This window comes from Mesocricetus auratus, unplaced genomic scaffold, assembly GCF_017639785.1.
Source record: "Mesocricetus auratus isolate SY011 unplaced genomic scaffold, BCM_Maur_2.0 Super-Scaffold_100006, whole genome shotgun sequence".
NCBI lineage: Eukaryota > Metazoa > Chordata > Mammalia > Rodentia > Cricetidae > Mesocricetus > Mesocricetus auratus.
The window spans coordinates 80,132,954-80,145,967 of NW_024429190.1; positions in this window are offsets into that span (position 1 = coordinate 80,132,954).

A 13,014-nucleotide genomic window follows, 5' to 3' on the forward strand; every position below is an offset into this window, starting at 1 on the left:
AGAATGGATTTCAAATCTTGTAACATTAGTCTCTTAAAATAGAGATGCAGAGACAGGTTAATCTCACTATTAAGGGCATATTTCTTTTTAGCACTACTAACTTAAATTTAAATATTCCTTAGTGTTATGACCTTGGACAGTTTACAGAATCTTACAGACTCCCTATTATTTTTATCAACTGTTTCCTTTATCTACAGAATGAGATAATAATAAGGCCCTATTGACTTGTTTTGCATTTACGTATTCACTTGTTGAGATATGAGAGTTCTGGAAAGAAGCAAAGTAGAGGTAAACAAATATTGTCAACATTCATTTAATGTTTATTGGTGGCCACCTTCTTATTGTCACTTTCCACACTGTAGGCAGAAGTTTCTGTCCTGCAAGCTGCTCCCAAGTAACCACATAGAGGCTTAATATTAATTATAAATGCTTAGCTAATAGCACAGACTGGTTACTATTACTAGCTAACTCTTACAATTTTAATTAACCCATATTTTTATCTATGCTTTGCCACATGGCTTGGTACCTTTTTCAGTAGAACATGTCCATCTTGCTTCTCTCTGCGTCTGCTCTATACTCCTCTGATTCTACCCTTTTTCTTCCAAGCATTCTCTGTTTGAGTCTTCCCCTAGACTTACCCTGTCCAGCTATTGCCAGTTAGTTTCTTTAGTAAGCCTATCATAGTGACATATATTCAAAGAGTTTAAAGGAATATTATACACCAGACCAACTTCAGCGATCATTTATGCTAGGCAGGAGCCAGAGTTCAGAGACACTAGAAAGAGACAAAATATGAATACCACCTCTCTCTCAGTCCAGTAGAAGACCACACATGGACACACACACACAGACACACACACAGAGACACACGTAGATACATGTGTGCGCACACACACACACACACACACAGCCACACAGAGATGGACACACAGACATATACACATACACAGGCACACACAGACACACACACATGTTGGCTGGGTACATGAATATGAAGATGGAGGAAGAAGGCTTTATGGAAAATGCTGAATTTCTCTCAGGCTGTGGAGAATTGCAGATACAGGTCTTGCAAAGAAGGAAGTACAAAGGGTCTCCTGGCATTGGTATAGCTATGGAAAGTCCAGTGATTTCAAACCTTAGTCTTTCCAGATACGTGGAAGCTGCCAAAGGATGAGCCAAATGAATTCAGATTGTTGCAAGTGTTGTGGTTGGTTTACAGTCTGAGAAAACACACAATCCCATTCAGTTCCTAAACTCATTGCTTTTGTTAGTTTCCTACAGAGATTTATAGTAACTGGGGTGATTTGAAAGAAAATAGCCCCAAAGGGTGTGACAAAATTAGGAAGTATGTCATTGTTGTAGTGGGCGTGATCTCACTGGAACAGTTGTAGTCTTGTTGGAGGAAGTCTGTCACTGTGGGGATGGGCTTTAAGGTATATAAACTCAAGCCACGCCCAGTAAGACAGTTTTCTTTACTGTTGCCTGCATATTAACATGTAGCAGCTCCTTCTCCAGCACCATGTCTGCCTGCATGCTGCCATGCTCCCTGCCATGAAAATAATGGATTAAACCTCCAAAACTGTAACTGCCACCTCAATTAAATGCTTTCCTTTGTAAGAGTTGCCTTGGTCTTGGTGTCTCTTCACAGCAATAGAAACCCTAACTGAAACAGTAGCCAATAACAACATCTGAGGAAGCTTCCCACAGACACTAGCCCATGTCCATAACCAGAGGTTTACAGTAACCCAAATCAACAGCTGGGAAAGCCTCCCACAAGTGCTAGCCCATGTCCATAATGTTTCTCTGTTCATCTACAAGATATCACTTCTCTGGTTTGTCTTGGATCATTCTGTATTGTTTTCTGAATGTGAATTGTTCCCAAGAGCTATGGTGTTTGAGCACTCATTTCACCGGCAGCACTGTTTTAGAACGGTAGGAACTTCAGGAGGTGGAGTCTTGCTGGAAGAAGTGGATCACTGGGAATGAACCTTGAGGGTTCTATGGTCCAATACCACTCCCTGTCTACCCTCTGATGCCTGGATGCGGACTCAATGCTGCCATGCTGCCCCAGCCATGATGGACCATGTTCCATCAAACGGCCAGGTAAATAAACCCTAGCTCCCTCAATTTCGGTCTTGATAGGAGTTTGTCAAAACACCAAAACAAGTAACTAAGAAAGTCTCTTTCAATTTCAATCAGAGTATGAACATTCTATACTATGAACATTTTATATTGGTTCAGTGGAAATCTTAGGATCTTCTTGGAATTCTTACTAAGAACAATCACCTATCTTGTATAATCTATGCATATTTATTTGAAGACTCACTCACATCATAGGACTGCAGTCTTGACCAAGGACACTGATACCTGAGGGATACACTTATGGACACTACTCTTCCTGTCTCTGCTTATTATCCCAGATCTCTGTGACTTCCTTTCTATCCATGTGGCCATCCAGTGATAATACACAAGGTTCAAATTATGAAAAATGAAGAAAATAAAAATGAAGATATTGCTAGGAACAGGGGAAAATATGTAATCTCAGATAAAGTGCATGTGACTAAATCTGCTACAACTCCTCCGAACATAATTTATCCATGTGTACAAAAGAGTTTGATTTAGGAAACTGTGTGACAAAGTGATGCCTTTTAAATGTTTACCTTAGTGATGTCAACTTTAATCTGATATTATTTTTCAATCCTTTTATTACATTTTATAATTTAACTGTAGATTTCAACTTCCCCCACTGTTCAGAATAATCAAAATGTTAAAGAAAAAGCCCCCAATGGCTATTAGTATAGACCATAATGAATAGAAATTTTTGGATTATTTTTACTGATATTGGAATGTAAAATTGATGCTAGCATGTTATATAACAAAAACTGATTACAAAACCATATAGCCATGTAATACAACTCGTATTTTAAAAGAGAGAGATCTATAAAATGTGTCTGTCTTTATCTATCTATCTTAGAGTACCTATTGCTGTAATAAAATACCATGACCAAAACAACTTAGGGAGAAAAGAGTTTACTTCTTCTTATAGTTCCATATGACAGTCCATCACAGAGAAATGAGGGAGGAACCTGGAGGCAGAGGCCATGGAGGAGCGCTGCTTACTGGATTGCTGCTTCTCATGACTTGGCCAACCTGACTCCTCATGGCATGCAATACTATCATTCCAGAGCTGGTAGCACACCCACAAGGAGCTGGGCCTTCCCACATCAGTCGTCAATCATGAAAATACCATTCAGGCTTGCCTACTGGTCAATCTGGTGGAGAGTATTTCTCATTTATGGTTCCCTCCTCCAAAATGTCTTTAGCTTGTGTCAAGTTAACTTAAAACCAGCCAGCACACTCTCTCACAGTATATACTGATTTAGATATATAAATCTATAGACTATTTGAATCATTTTTTCCTCCTTTTTTTAATTTGAAAAGCATATTATTTTTAAACCAGAAAAAATAAGACTAATTGCATTCTTAAAAGGAAAAGTGTGTGCTGACATCAGATAAGATTCAGCATTCGTCTTCAAGAAGAGGAGGTATTCTAGAATTCCAGGAATAGGTATTCCAGGAAGAACACCCATTTTAGTTTGTTGTCAGCACAGTTGGGACTCCAGACTTGTCTTGAGAGTACTAAATGGGCAGCTGCCTGGAGAATGACCAACATCTCTTGGAAATGCAGTCTTAATGCATCTCCGGGATGCTGTTGGACTGGAGATGTACTCTGCAGAGCCCTGAGGAGCTCACAGTTAGAGATGATGGCTTTTCTTCCTCTAGCTGTTCCCAGCAGATACTTCAGGTATGAAAAGCAACCTTATATGGAGGTCATGGGTGGGCTTTAGGATGTGTCTTCACTGCCTCATTAGCGTCACATGATTTCCTATCTTAAAAATAAAACAAGGAAATAACAACAAGACTTGTTCTGTTGTAATTCCTTTCTGGTTGCCCAACTCCAGATTTCAGAATCTTCAACATGCACGTGGACAAGAACAGCCCTTGAAAGAGATGTCCAGTGCTTCTTATATTAGTGGACAACTTTGTGTAATCTTCTCTCAACATGACCAGTGACTCCACTGTTAACACGAATAAGCATGTTCTCCTAGTTTATAATCTGCTAGCTGTTCTTACACCCATCTTCTCTCCTCTCCTCCTTATTTTCATTCTTTGAGAAGGGTTACTAATTATTACTGTTTCAGGTGAGGCAACTGAAGTACAGAGAGGTGATGTTACTCTCTGAGGAGCTTTATCTGGACATATTCATTTGCATACACCAATCGACTAAAGACAAAGGAAACTTGATCAACTCACATAACTTTCAAGTCCAACATGCACTGGTTGATCCAGATGTTTGAGATGTTATCAGACTCTCCCATCATGTCTAGGCTCTGTTTTCTCCATGATAGCTTCTCTTCCAACACCTTTACACATGCTGTCTAGATGGTCACCTGCAGCTCCAAGCTAGCTGTCAGCCTCAGCCTCAGTCTAGAGACAACTCCTACTTCCCAGTGATTTTCCCCACTCTGACTGTCACTTGGCCTTATTTGGCCCAGTATCCCCCATCTTATGCTTCCTGTCCCTATGTCCAGGAAGGGGAAGGTTCTGGTTGGCCATGAGGTGGGGTGAGGTCATATCTACAACATGATGTGAATTGAAAGTGGAGGAAAGAAGTTTCTCAAGGTGAAACAGTGCCACTCACAGAAGGGGCATGAACAGGAAGTTTCTTGATGAAAGATAAGCAGTAAGGCCAGAGCTCTCCAGGGAATGCTGGACTCTGGGACACTGCAGCAAATTCCAGACAGCTCTAGGGACTTTCTAAATCCCTCACACTGTGCCTTCCTTAGCCTCGGGACAACTTGGATGCCCTTGAATTCACATAGACACTAAACATTGTCTATACAAATGTATGCCATGGTTCATTTGCATGACCACTTTCAAGTGTATGTCTAACTATGATTAACAAAATACAAATTTGTTCTAAAACATTACTGAATTCATATTGGTTTTGGTTCTCATGTATACTATTAGTACATATATAAATTTCATGTTATTCAAAGTTCCTAGGACAGGAGACAGGTTTGGAGGCCACCTCTGCCACTACCTAGAGAATGCTCCCATAGGCCTCAGTTTCCTGATCAGTGCTATGGGGGTGCCACTGCCCTCCCATACCGCCCTGCAGTAACATGTCTGCATGAGAATTGGAGGAACTATAGAAGTATAGTTTAAAAACTTACAAAATAGCATTGATATTTTATTTTTACTGACCCTGTGTTCAAGGATGCTGCTTTTAATGTGTTCTATAAACCACTAATGGCCTGTGATGCAAAATAAGCTTGTCCATTCCTAAAGTAATTGAGCAGATCGATGAAGGCCTTCTGTTGCATGTGGGGAGCAGCAGACCTATAGATTTTTAGATGCCCTTCATCCAAGGCTTTATATTCCAGGAAGTGTATTTTATCTTTCTCATGTAGGAAATGGTCAGGTATTTCCAGTTTTTGCTGAACTTATTACTATATCCAAATGTGATTTTGGTATGTTTTCATAACCAGATCATATTTTTTGTGTGTTTTGGGAAAAAAAGAACACTAGCATCTCTCCAACAACATACAGTCTGCTCTTTCTAGTTGCTAACCCACCCAAGGAGAACCACTATTCCACCCCCCCAAAAAAACACCACCTGCTAAGAACAGCCACCATCTACGCAAGGAGGGCCACTACCATAATTCCTAAGAGCACAAAGACGTTTTGCCCATTTCTTCAATTCAGATAAATATATTCATTTTGCATCTAGCATTTTCTACTAGCACCAAAAAGGAAAAACTCATTCATTTTGTCATATAGAATGATGCCAGACAATATACCTTTTTTCATTGCTTATGCTATTCTCGTCTCATCCGTGTGTGTGTGTGTGTGTGTGTGTGTGTGTGTGTGTGTGTGTACATACACATATACATATACCACTAACTAATGTATTTCTGGGTATTTGTGAATATTCCAAACAGTATGTTGTCCCATTCTGAGTGGCCTTTTGGGTAAACACATGTGTAAAATTCTCCCACATAATGGAATGTACATGAGCTCAGATTTAGTAGATACTGTCAAAACATTTCTCAATGCCAAATCAATGGACCTTACCAGTAGTGTTAGCGGTTTCTGCCCACATGCTTATGGATACTTAGCTTTTCTCTCTTTAATTCTAGTTATTCCACTATTTTTTTTGTTTTCATTTGCAGTTTGCATTGGAACTTGATTTAATTTGCTTTCTATAAATAGTAAAGTTGAAGCATTGCTTCATATTTTCTTTGACCTTTGGGACACTCCTTGTCAGGGGGATGTGCCTATTCAAACACTTGTTTGTTTCCTGCTTACACTGGTATCATCTCCCTTTGATCTGTGAAAAACTATTGTTTGCTTCTCATTTGTTGCCTGTCAATTTTCTAAAGTTCCAATATTTCTAGAATTCAAATTCATTTTAAAATCCAGAACCTGTTAAAGTGACCCATGTGATTAGTCTTTCTGTGTCCTGCCATCTAGCTCCTAGATAACCACATGGAGACCTCTTATTAATTATGAAAGCTCAGCCAATAGTATAGGCTTATTTCTAACTTGTTCTTATAATTTAAATGAACCCATTTCTTTTAATCTACATTCTTTTACATGGCTCAGTTACCTTTACTTTGTAAAGCCCATACTGCTTGCTTTGTGTCCCTCTCCCTGGTTTCTCCTTGTGACCCTACCCTTCACTTTCCCAGCATTCATTATGCTCCCCAAATCCTGCCTAGTTACTGGCTGTTCAGCTTTTTATTAAACCAATCACAATGACATATTTTCACACAGTGTAAAAGAATATTTCAAAACATTTCCCCCTTTTTGTTGAAATAAAAAGGAAAACTTTTAACTCTAACATATTAAAACTATAAATAATAACAACAATTATCAGGTAAGAATTACATTTACAATGTCCAGTCCATTTGTATTTGGCATATTTGGAGAAAATACTCCATTATTTATTTTATCTTGATGAGTCCAAAGCTCTGTACCTGATTTCCCTTCTATCATAACTAAGGAAAATTATCCCTATAACTACTTGCCTTCAACTCCATCAAAGACCCCAGAAGATTATAGTATTACTTGAGTAAACAGGAAGTGTACTATAGAAATGGCAGACATCTAGCTGCCTGGACAGTAACTCATGGTTTTGTTAGCAATGTTGGAGCATCCATCTTCAGCCTACAGGCCTACAATATCTGACAGAGTTTTTTATGAAGCAGGGATTTTGAAAAATGCTCCCACTTTGTCTTGGCAAAGGTCAGTTCTTGCTTTCTTTTGTGTCCAGCAAGTCCAGTTTGTACAGCATACTGTCAGCAGTTGAGGGAAGGACAGTTTCTTGTCCAGTGGCTAACTTTGGCCACAAATAAAATGGAGGTTCTTCAATGTCCACCATCTGCTATGAAAAAGATTGGTGCTGCCAGCAGCAAATGTCTCATAGTCGTGAAAAGCCTTATGTTATTAAAACAGCTTAAATACCATATTCTGTAGATCTCTGAAATGCTTGAAGACCACCTGTGTACCTAAAATGTATCTCTGTTTGACCTTGAACACATACTTAACATGACTACAAGTTTTATTGTTATAGGTGACTAACTACTAACATGAATTTCTTTATTATCCTAAATAGTTTGTAATACTAACTTTCAAGGACTAGAAATTTATATTCCATTGTAAATGAGCTGCATAGGTACAATACCTTAAACAAGACTAGAAAAGTATGTATAGTATGTTAAAATAAAATTAAATTTGTATAGATATACAAAAATACCTTAAACAAGAGTAGAAACATATATATAGTGTACCAAAAATAGCTTTAAATTTGTATCAATAGATAAAAATTAATACCAATGTAAAATATTTAAAACAAGTACTTTTTTGGTGTAGACTCAGCAGGAAAAAAACAAGGGAATTTTGAAATTTACAGTCAAATGGATGACACTAGAAGAAACCATCCTGAGTGAGGTAACCCAGTCACAAAAAGACAAACATGGTATGTACTCACTCATATATGGATTTTAGACACAGAGCACAGGATTGCCAGCCTACAATCCCACCACAAGAGAGTCCAGGAAACAGGGAGGACCCTAAGAGAGATATGCATGGTACCATGGAAAAGGGGAATTGGACAGGATCTCTTAGTAGATTAAGAGGGAGCATGGGGGGAGGGGAAAGAGAACTGAGAAAAAGAGAGGGGGACAAGAAGAGGGGAGAGGAAGACATGGGGGAGCAAGAAGTTTGAGTTGGAGGAAGAATAGAGAAGAGCAGGAAGAGAGATACCATAATAGAAGGAGCCATTATAGGTTTGAGGAAAGATCTGGCACTAGTGAGATTTCCAGAGATCTACAAGGATGACACCAACTGGCAATCTAAGAAATAGCGGAGAGGCTATCTTAAATGCCCTTCCCAGATAATGAGATTGATGACTAACTCATATGCCATCCTAGAGCCTTCATCTAGTGATTGATGGAAGCAGAGATAAACACCCACAGCTAAACACTGACCTAAACTCCTGGAACCCAGTTCCACAGAAGGATGAGTAGTGAGCAAAGGGGTCAAGACTGGGCTGGAGAGACCGATTGAGACAGCTGACCTGAACAAGAGGGGAGCTCATGGCCCCAGACTGATGGCTGAAAGGCCAGCATGGGACTGATCCAAACTCCCTGAATGTGGGTGTCAGTGAGGAGACTTTGGCAATCTATGGGGCCTCTGATAATAGATCAGTATTTATCCCTGGCATATGAATGGACTTGGGGAGCATATTCCACATGGAGGGATGTTCTCTCAGCCTAGACACATGGGGGAGCGCCTAGGCCCTGCCCTGATTGATATGACAGACTTTGGAGATCCCTCATGGAAGGCCCCACCTTACCTGAGGAGTGGAGGTGGGATGCAGGTGGGGGCTAGGAGGGATTGGGAGATGGGGGAAGAGGGGAGGGAAAGGGAGCTGGGATTGACATGTGAAGCAAGCTTGTTTCTGATTGAAATTTTTAAAAATTTATAAAAAGTAGTAGATTCAATAATCTATCCTTTTATCCTATCATTTCAATATCCCCCTTTTCCCTTTAAAAATAAATCTCTGAATCTAATATTTGTTTGGCTTTCCCTCTTACCATGACTAACCACAACTTGTAACCAACCCCCCTCCCAAATGATGACAAACACCCAAAACCAATGAATGTAGGCATTGGGTTCCCAGACTGCATCCTGTTGTCTGGAGGGCAGAGGAGGGGGATAACAGCATTTCTAGCAGACCCTGAGAAAATTATGATAATGGTCAAGTCCTAGGAGAGCTAGAGTAGTCCATGACGCTGGACTATCTCAGTCAGCAGCCTTGAAGCTGTTCTGGATGCAGAATTCTTAGGAAACTGCAACAGAGGCACTCTAAGAGACTTGATCACCTTAGCCTCCAGTTTTCATTGATGTCTGGTCAACTTGCTCTAAAATCACACAAACTTTCAAAGGTAACATACATATCTGTATTAACACAAATGTAGGCTATGCATTGTACAAAAGCTAGCCAAAGATGATTTTTTATTATCACTTTTTATTTTAATTTTAAATAGCTTGTTTTACATGTCAATCCCAGTTCCCTTTCCCTCCCCTCCTCCTGCACTCCCCATCCCCCCCCAGCCTCCCACCCTATTGCCAATTCTTTCCACATAGGGGATATCTAGAGTCTGACATTTCCCTCAGGGTAGGGTCCAGGCACTCCCCTAAGAGTCCAGGCTGAGAGATCATCCCTCTTTGTGCTATGGGCAAACGATGATTGTTTGTATTCCAGGGATAGACATTGATCCACTGCTCAAGGCCCCATAGGTTGCCCAGGCCTTCTCACTGACACTCACATTGGGGGGTCCAGATCAGTCCCATGCTGGCCTCCCCGCTGTCGGTCTGGGGTCCAAGAGCTCTCCCCTGTTCAGATCAGCTTTCTCTGCTGATTTTGCCAGCCCATTCTTTGCCAATTTGCTCATCATTCCTCTCTCTCTGTCACTGGGTTTCTTGGGTTCAGTTCAGTGCTGAATTGTACTTGTTTGCCTCTGCTTCCATCAGTCACCTGATGAAGGCTCCCGGATGGTTATAGACATCAAGTTCATTATCAGGAATGGGCATTCGAGGTGGTCTCTCCACTATTGCTTAGCTTGCCAATTGGTGTTATCCCTTTAGATCACTAGAGGTCACTCTGGTGCCTGATCTGTCTTCTAACCTATGATTCCCTCTTCCCCCTATTCTACCCCCCCCACTCAGACTTCCTGTTTCCCCATGACCTACACTCTCTTCCTCTTCTCCCCCCTCTCTTCTTCCCAGCTCCCACTCCCCCCCCACCCCTCGCCGTGTTCCCCATCCATTCAGAGGATCTTGTCTCAATCCTCTTCTCTTGGGTACTATGCATATATGCATATCTTTTAGGTTCTTTCCTGTTTCCCAGACTCTCTATCAGTGGAAGTGCAGACTGGCATTATCCTGATCCATGTCTAAAATCCATATATGAGTGAGTACATACCATGTTTGTCTTTTTGCAACTGGGTTACCTCACTCAGGATGGTTTCTTCCAGTGCTATCTATTTACCTGCGAATTTCAAGATTCCATTGTGTTTTTCTGCTGAGTAATACTCCATTGTGTAAATGTACCACATTTTCTCTATCCACTCTTCAGTTGAGGGGCATCTAGGTTGCTTCCAGGTTCTGGCTATTACAAATAATGCTGTTATGAACATACTGGAGCAGATGCCCTTGTTGTATGAATTTGCCTCATTTGGATATATGCCTAAGAGTGGAATTGCTGGGTCTTGTGGTAGATTAATTCCCATTTTCCTGAGGAATCTCCATACTGATTTCCAAAGAGGCTGTACGAGTTGGCACTCCCACCAGCAGTGGAGGAGTGTTCCCCTCTCTCCACATCCTCTCCAGCATAAATTGTCTTTGGTGTTTTTGATTTTTGCCATTCTGACAGGAGTAAGATGGTATCTCAGGGTTGTTTTGATTTGCATTTCCCTGTTGGCTAAGGATGTTGAGCACTTTCTTAAGTGTCTCTTGGCCATTTTAGGCTCCTCTATTCAGAATTCTCTATGTAGTTTTGTACCCCACCTTTTAATTGGATCCTTTGGTGTTTTGGAGACTTGCTTCTTGAGTTCTTTGTAAATTTTGGAGATTAGCCCTCTGTCAGATGTGGGGTTAGTGAATATCTTTTCCCATTCTGTGGACTGCCTCTTTGTCTTGTTGACTGTGTCCTTTGCCTTACAGAAGCTTTTTAGTTTCAGGAGGTCCCATTTGTTAATTGTCGATCTCAGTGTTTGTGCCACTGGTGTTATGTTTAGGAAGTGGACTCCTGTACCAACTCGTAGAAGAGTATCTCACACTTTCTCTTCTAAAAGTTTCAGTGTAGCTGGATTTATGTTGAGATCTTTGTTCCATTTGAACTTAAGTTTTGTACAAGGCGATAAACATGGATCTATCTGCAGTCTTCTGCATACCATGCATGTTTTATGTTTGAGCAGATAATATAGGATTCATGTGTCTTGTGGTTTTTCAAGGTTTATTTCTTTTTGTCTGTAGCCAGGATTTTCAGGGAGTCTCTACTGATCAAACCTGATCCTCTTTAACCTGAAGAAATCCACAGCCTTTCATTTTCTATGGAAGCAAAAGTATAACACCTACTCCAACACAACATATTTTTTACTTCCATTTTGAAGTTAAGACATTTAAAAATATATATGTTAGTTTAATTTAATGGTTTCCATAATCCAGTGTCTCTCAACAGTTTTCATTTGTTTAACAGCAATAAAAAATTGGGATTTGGAGGGGGCTGGGGAGCCTGGAGGGCAGGGAAGGAGGGGAGAGAGAGGGAGCTAGGATTGCCATGTGAAGCAAGCTAAATTAAAGATAATACCATATCACACAGGATTCAGACTCCTTGTTTAGTTCCCATCTCTATGTGGATTCTTTTTTTATTACTTTACTCTTTCTTTAAAAACTTTACTGTATTATTTTTAAACTATTTATTTTATGTCTATCTATACTTTTTCTTTCCTTAAGCCTACACACGTTGTTAAATATGTTGTAACCTTTTTAGAGATTTTTCCTATCTTTACTTGTTTTACTATGTGTCTGTAACCTTTTCTGTCTGCATGAGAAAAATCTTAAACCACTGGTGCAGCTTAGATCATAGAGAGCTGGTGTCTCAAGCCCACAGGCTCTGTCCAGGTGGCTCATCTGTGTACTGCAGGCTGCATGAGAGATTGCAGGCTTAGGAAACTGTGTTTGGCTCCATTTTTGTGTGTTTAGAACCTTTTCTTTTAAAGCTTTCTCAGGTATTATGTGGAATTACATGCTTGAACATTGGACAACATATGTAGTTAGTTTTTCTCTCTCGCCAGCCAGCTCCCAAATAACTACATGGAGGCTTCGTTATAATTATGAAAACTTGACCAATAGCTCAGTCTTGTTTCTAACTACATTTTATAACTTAAATTAACCTACATCTTTTTATCTACATTCTTTTTTGTGACTCAGTTACCTTTACTTTGTAAATCCCATGCTGTTTGCTCTGCATCCTTAGCAACGCCTCACAACTTCACCCTTCTTCTCAGCATCCTCTCTGCTCTGAAAACCCTGACTAGCTATTAGCCATTCAGCTTTTTACTAAACCAATCACAGCAACATTTCTTCACACAATGTAAAGGAATATTGCACAACAGACCCACAACAATGGTGCTATTTCATTCTTCATCCCTTCTCCAGAAGAATGTTTCCTTGGCCTCTATTCTTTGAGGGACAACTGGCTCTTTTATACATGCTGATGAACAAGTCAGGCACACTGCTGTCCATTTGGAACCAGCATCATCCAGCAGCAAATACACTTGTGATTACAACTGGGACAGATTATAGTGGTGGCATGAAAGAGTCTACAAGATGGGATCAAATACAGGGGCTTCTTTTCAGCTCCACACACTTATCTGCTGC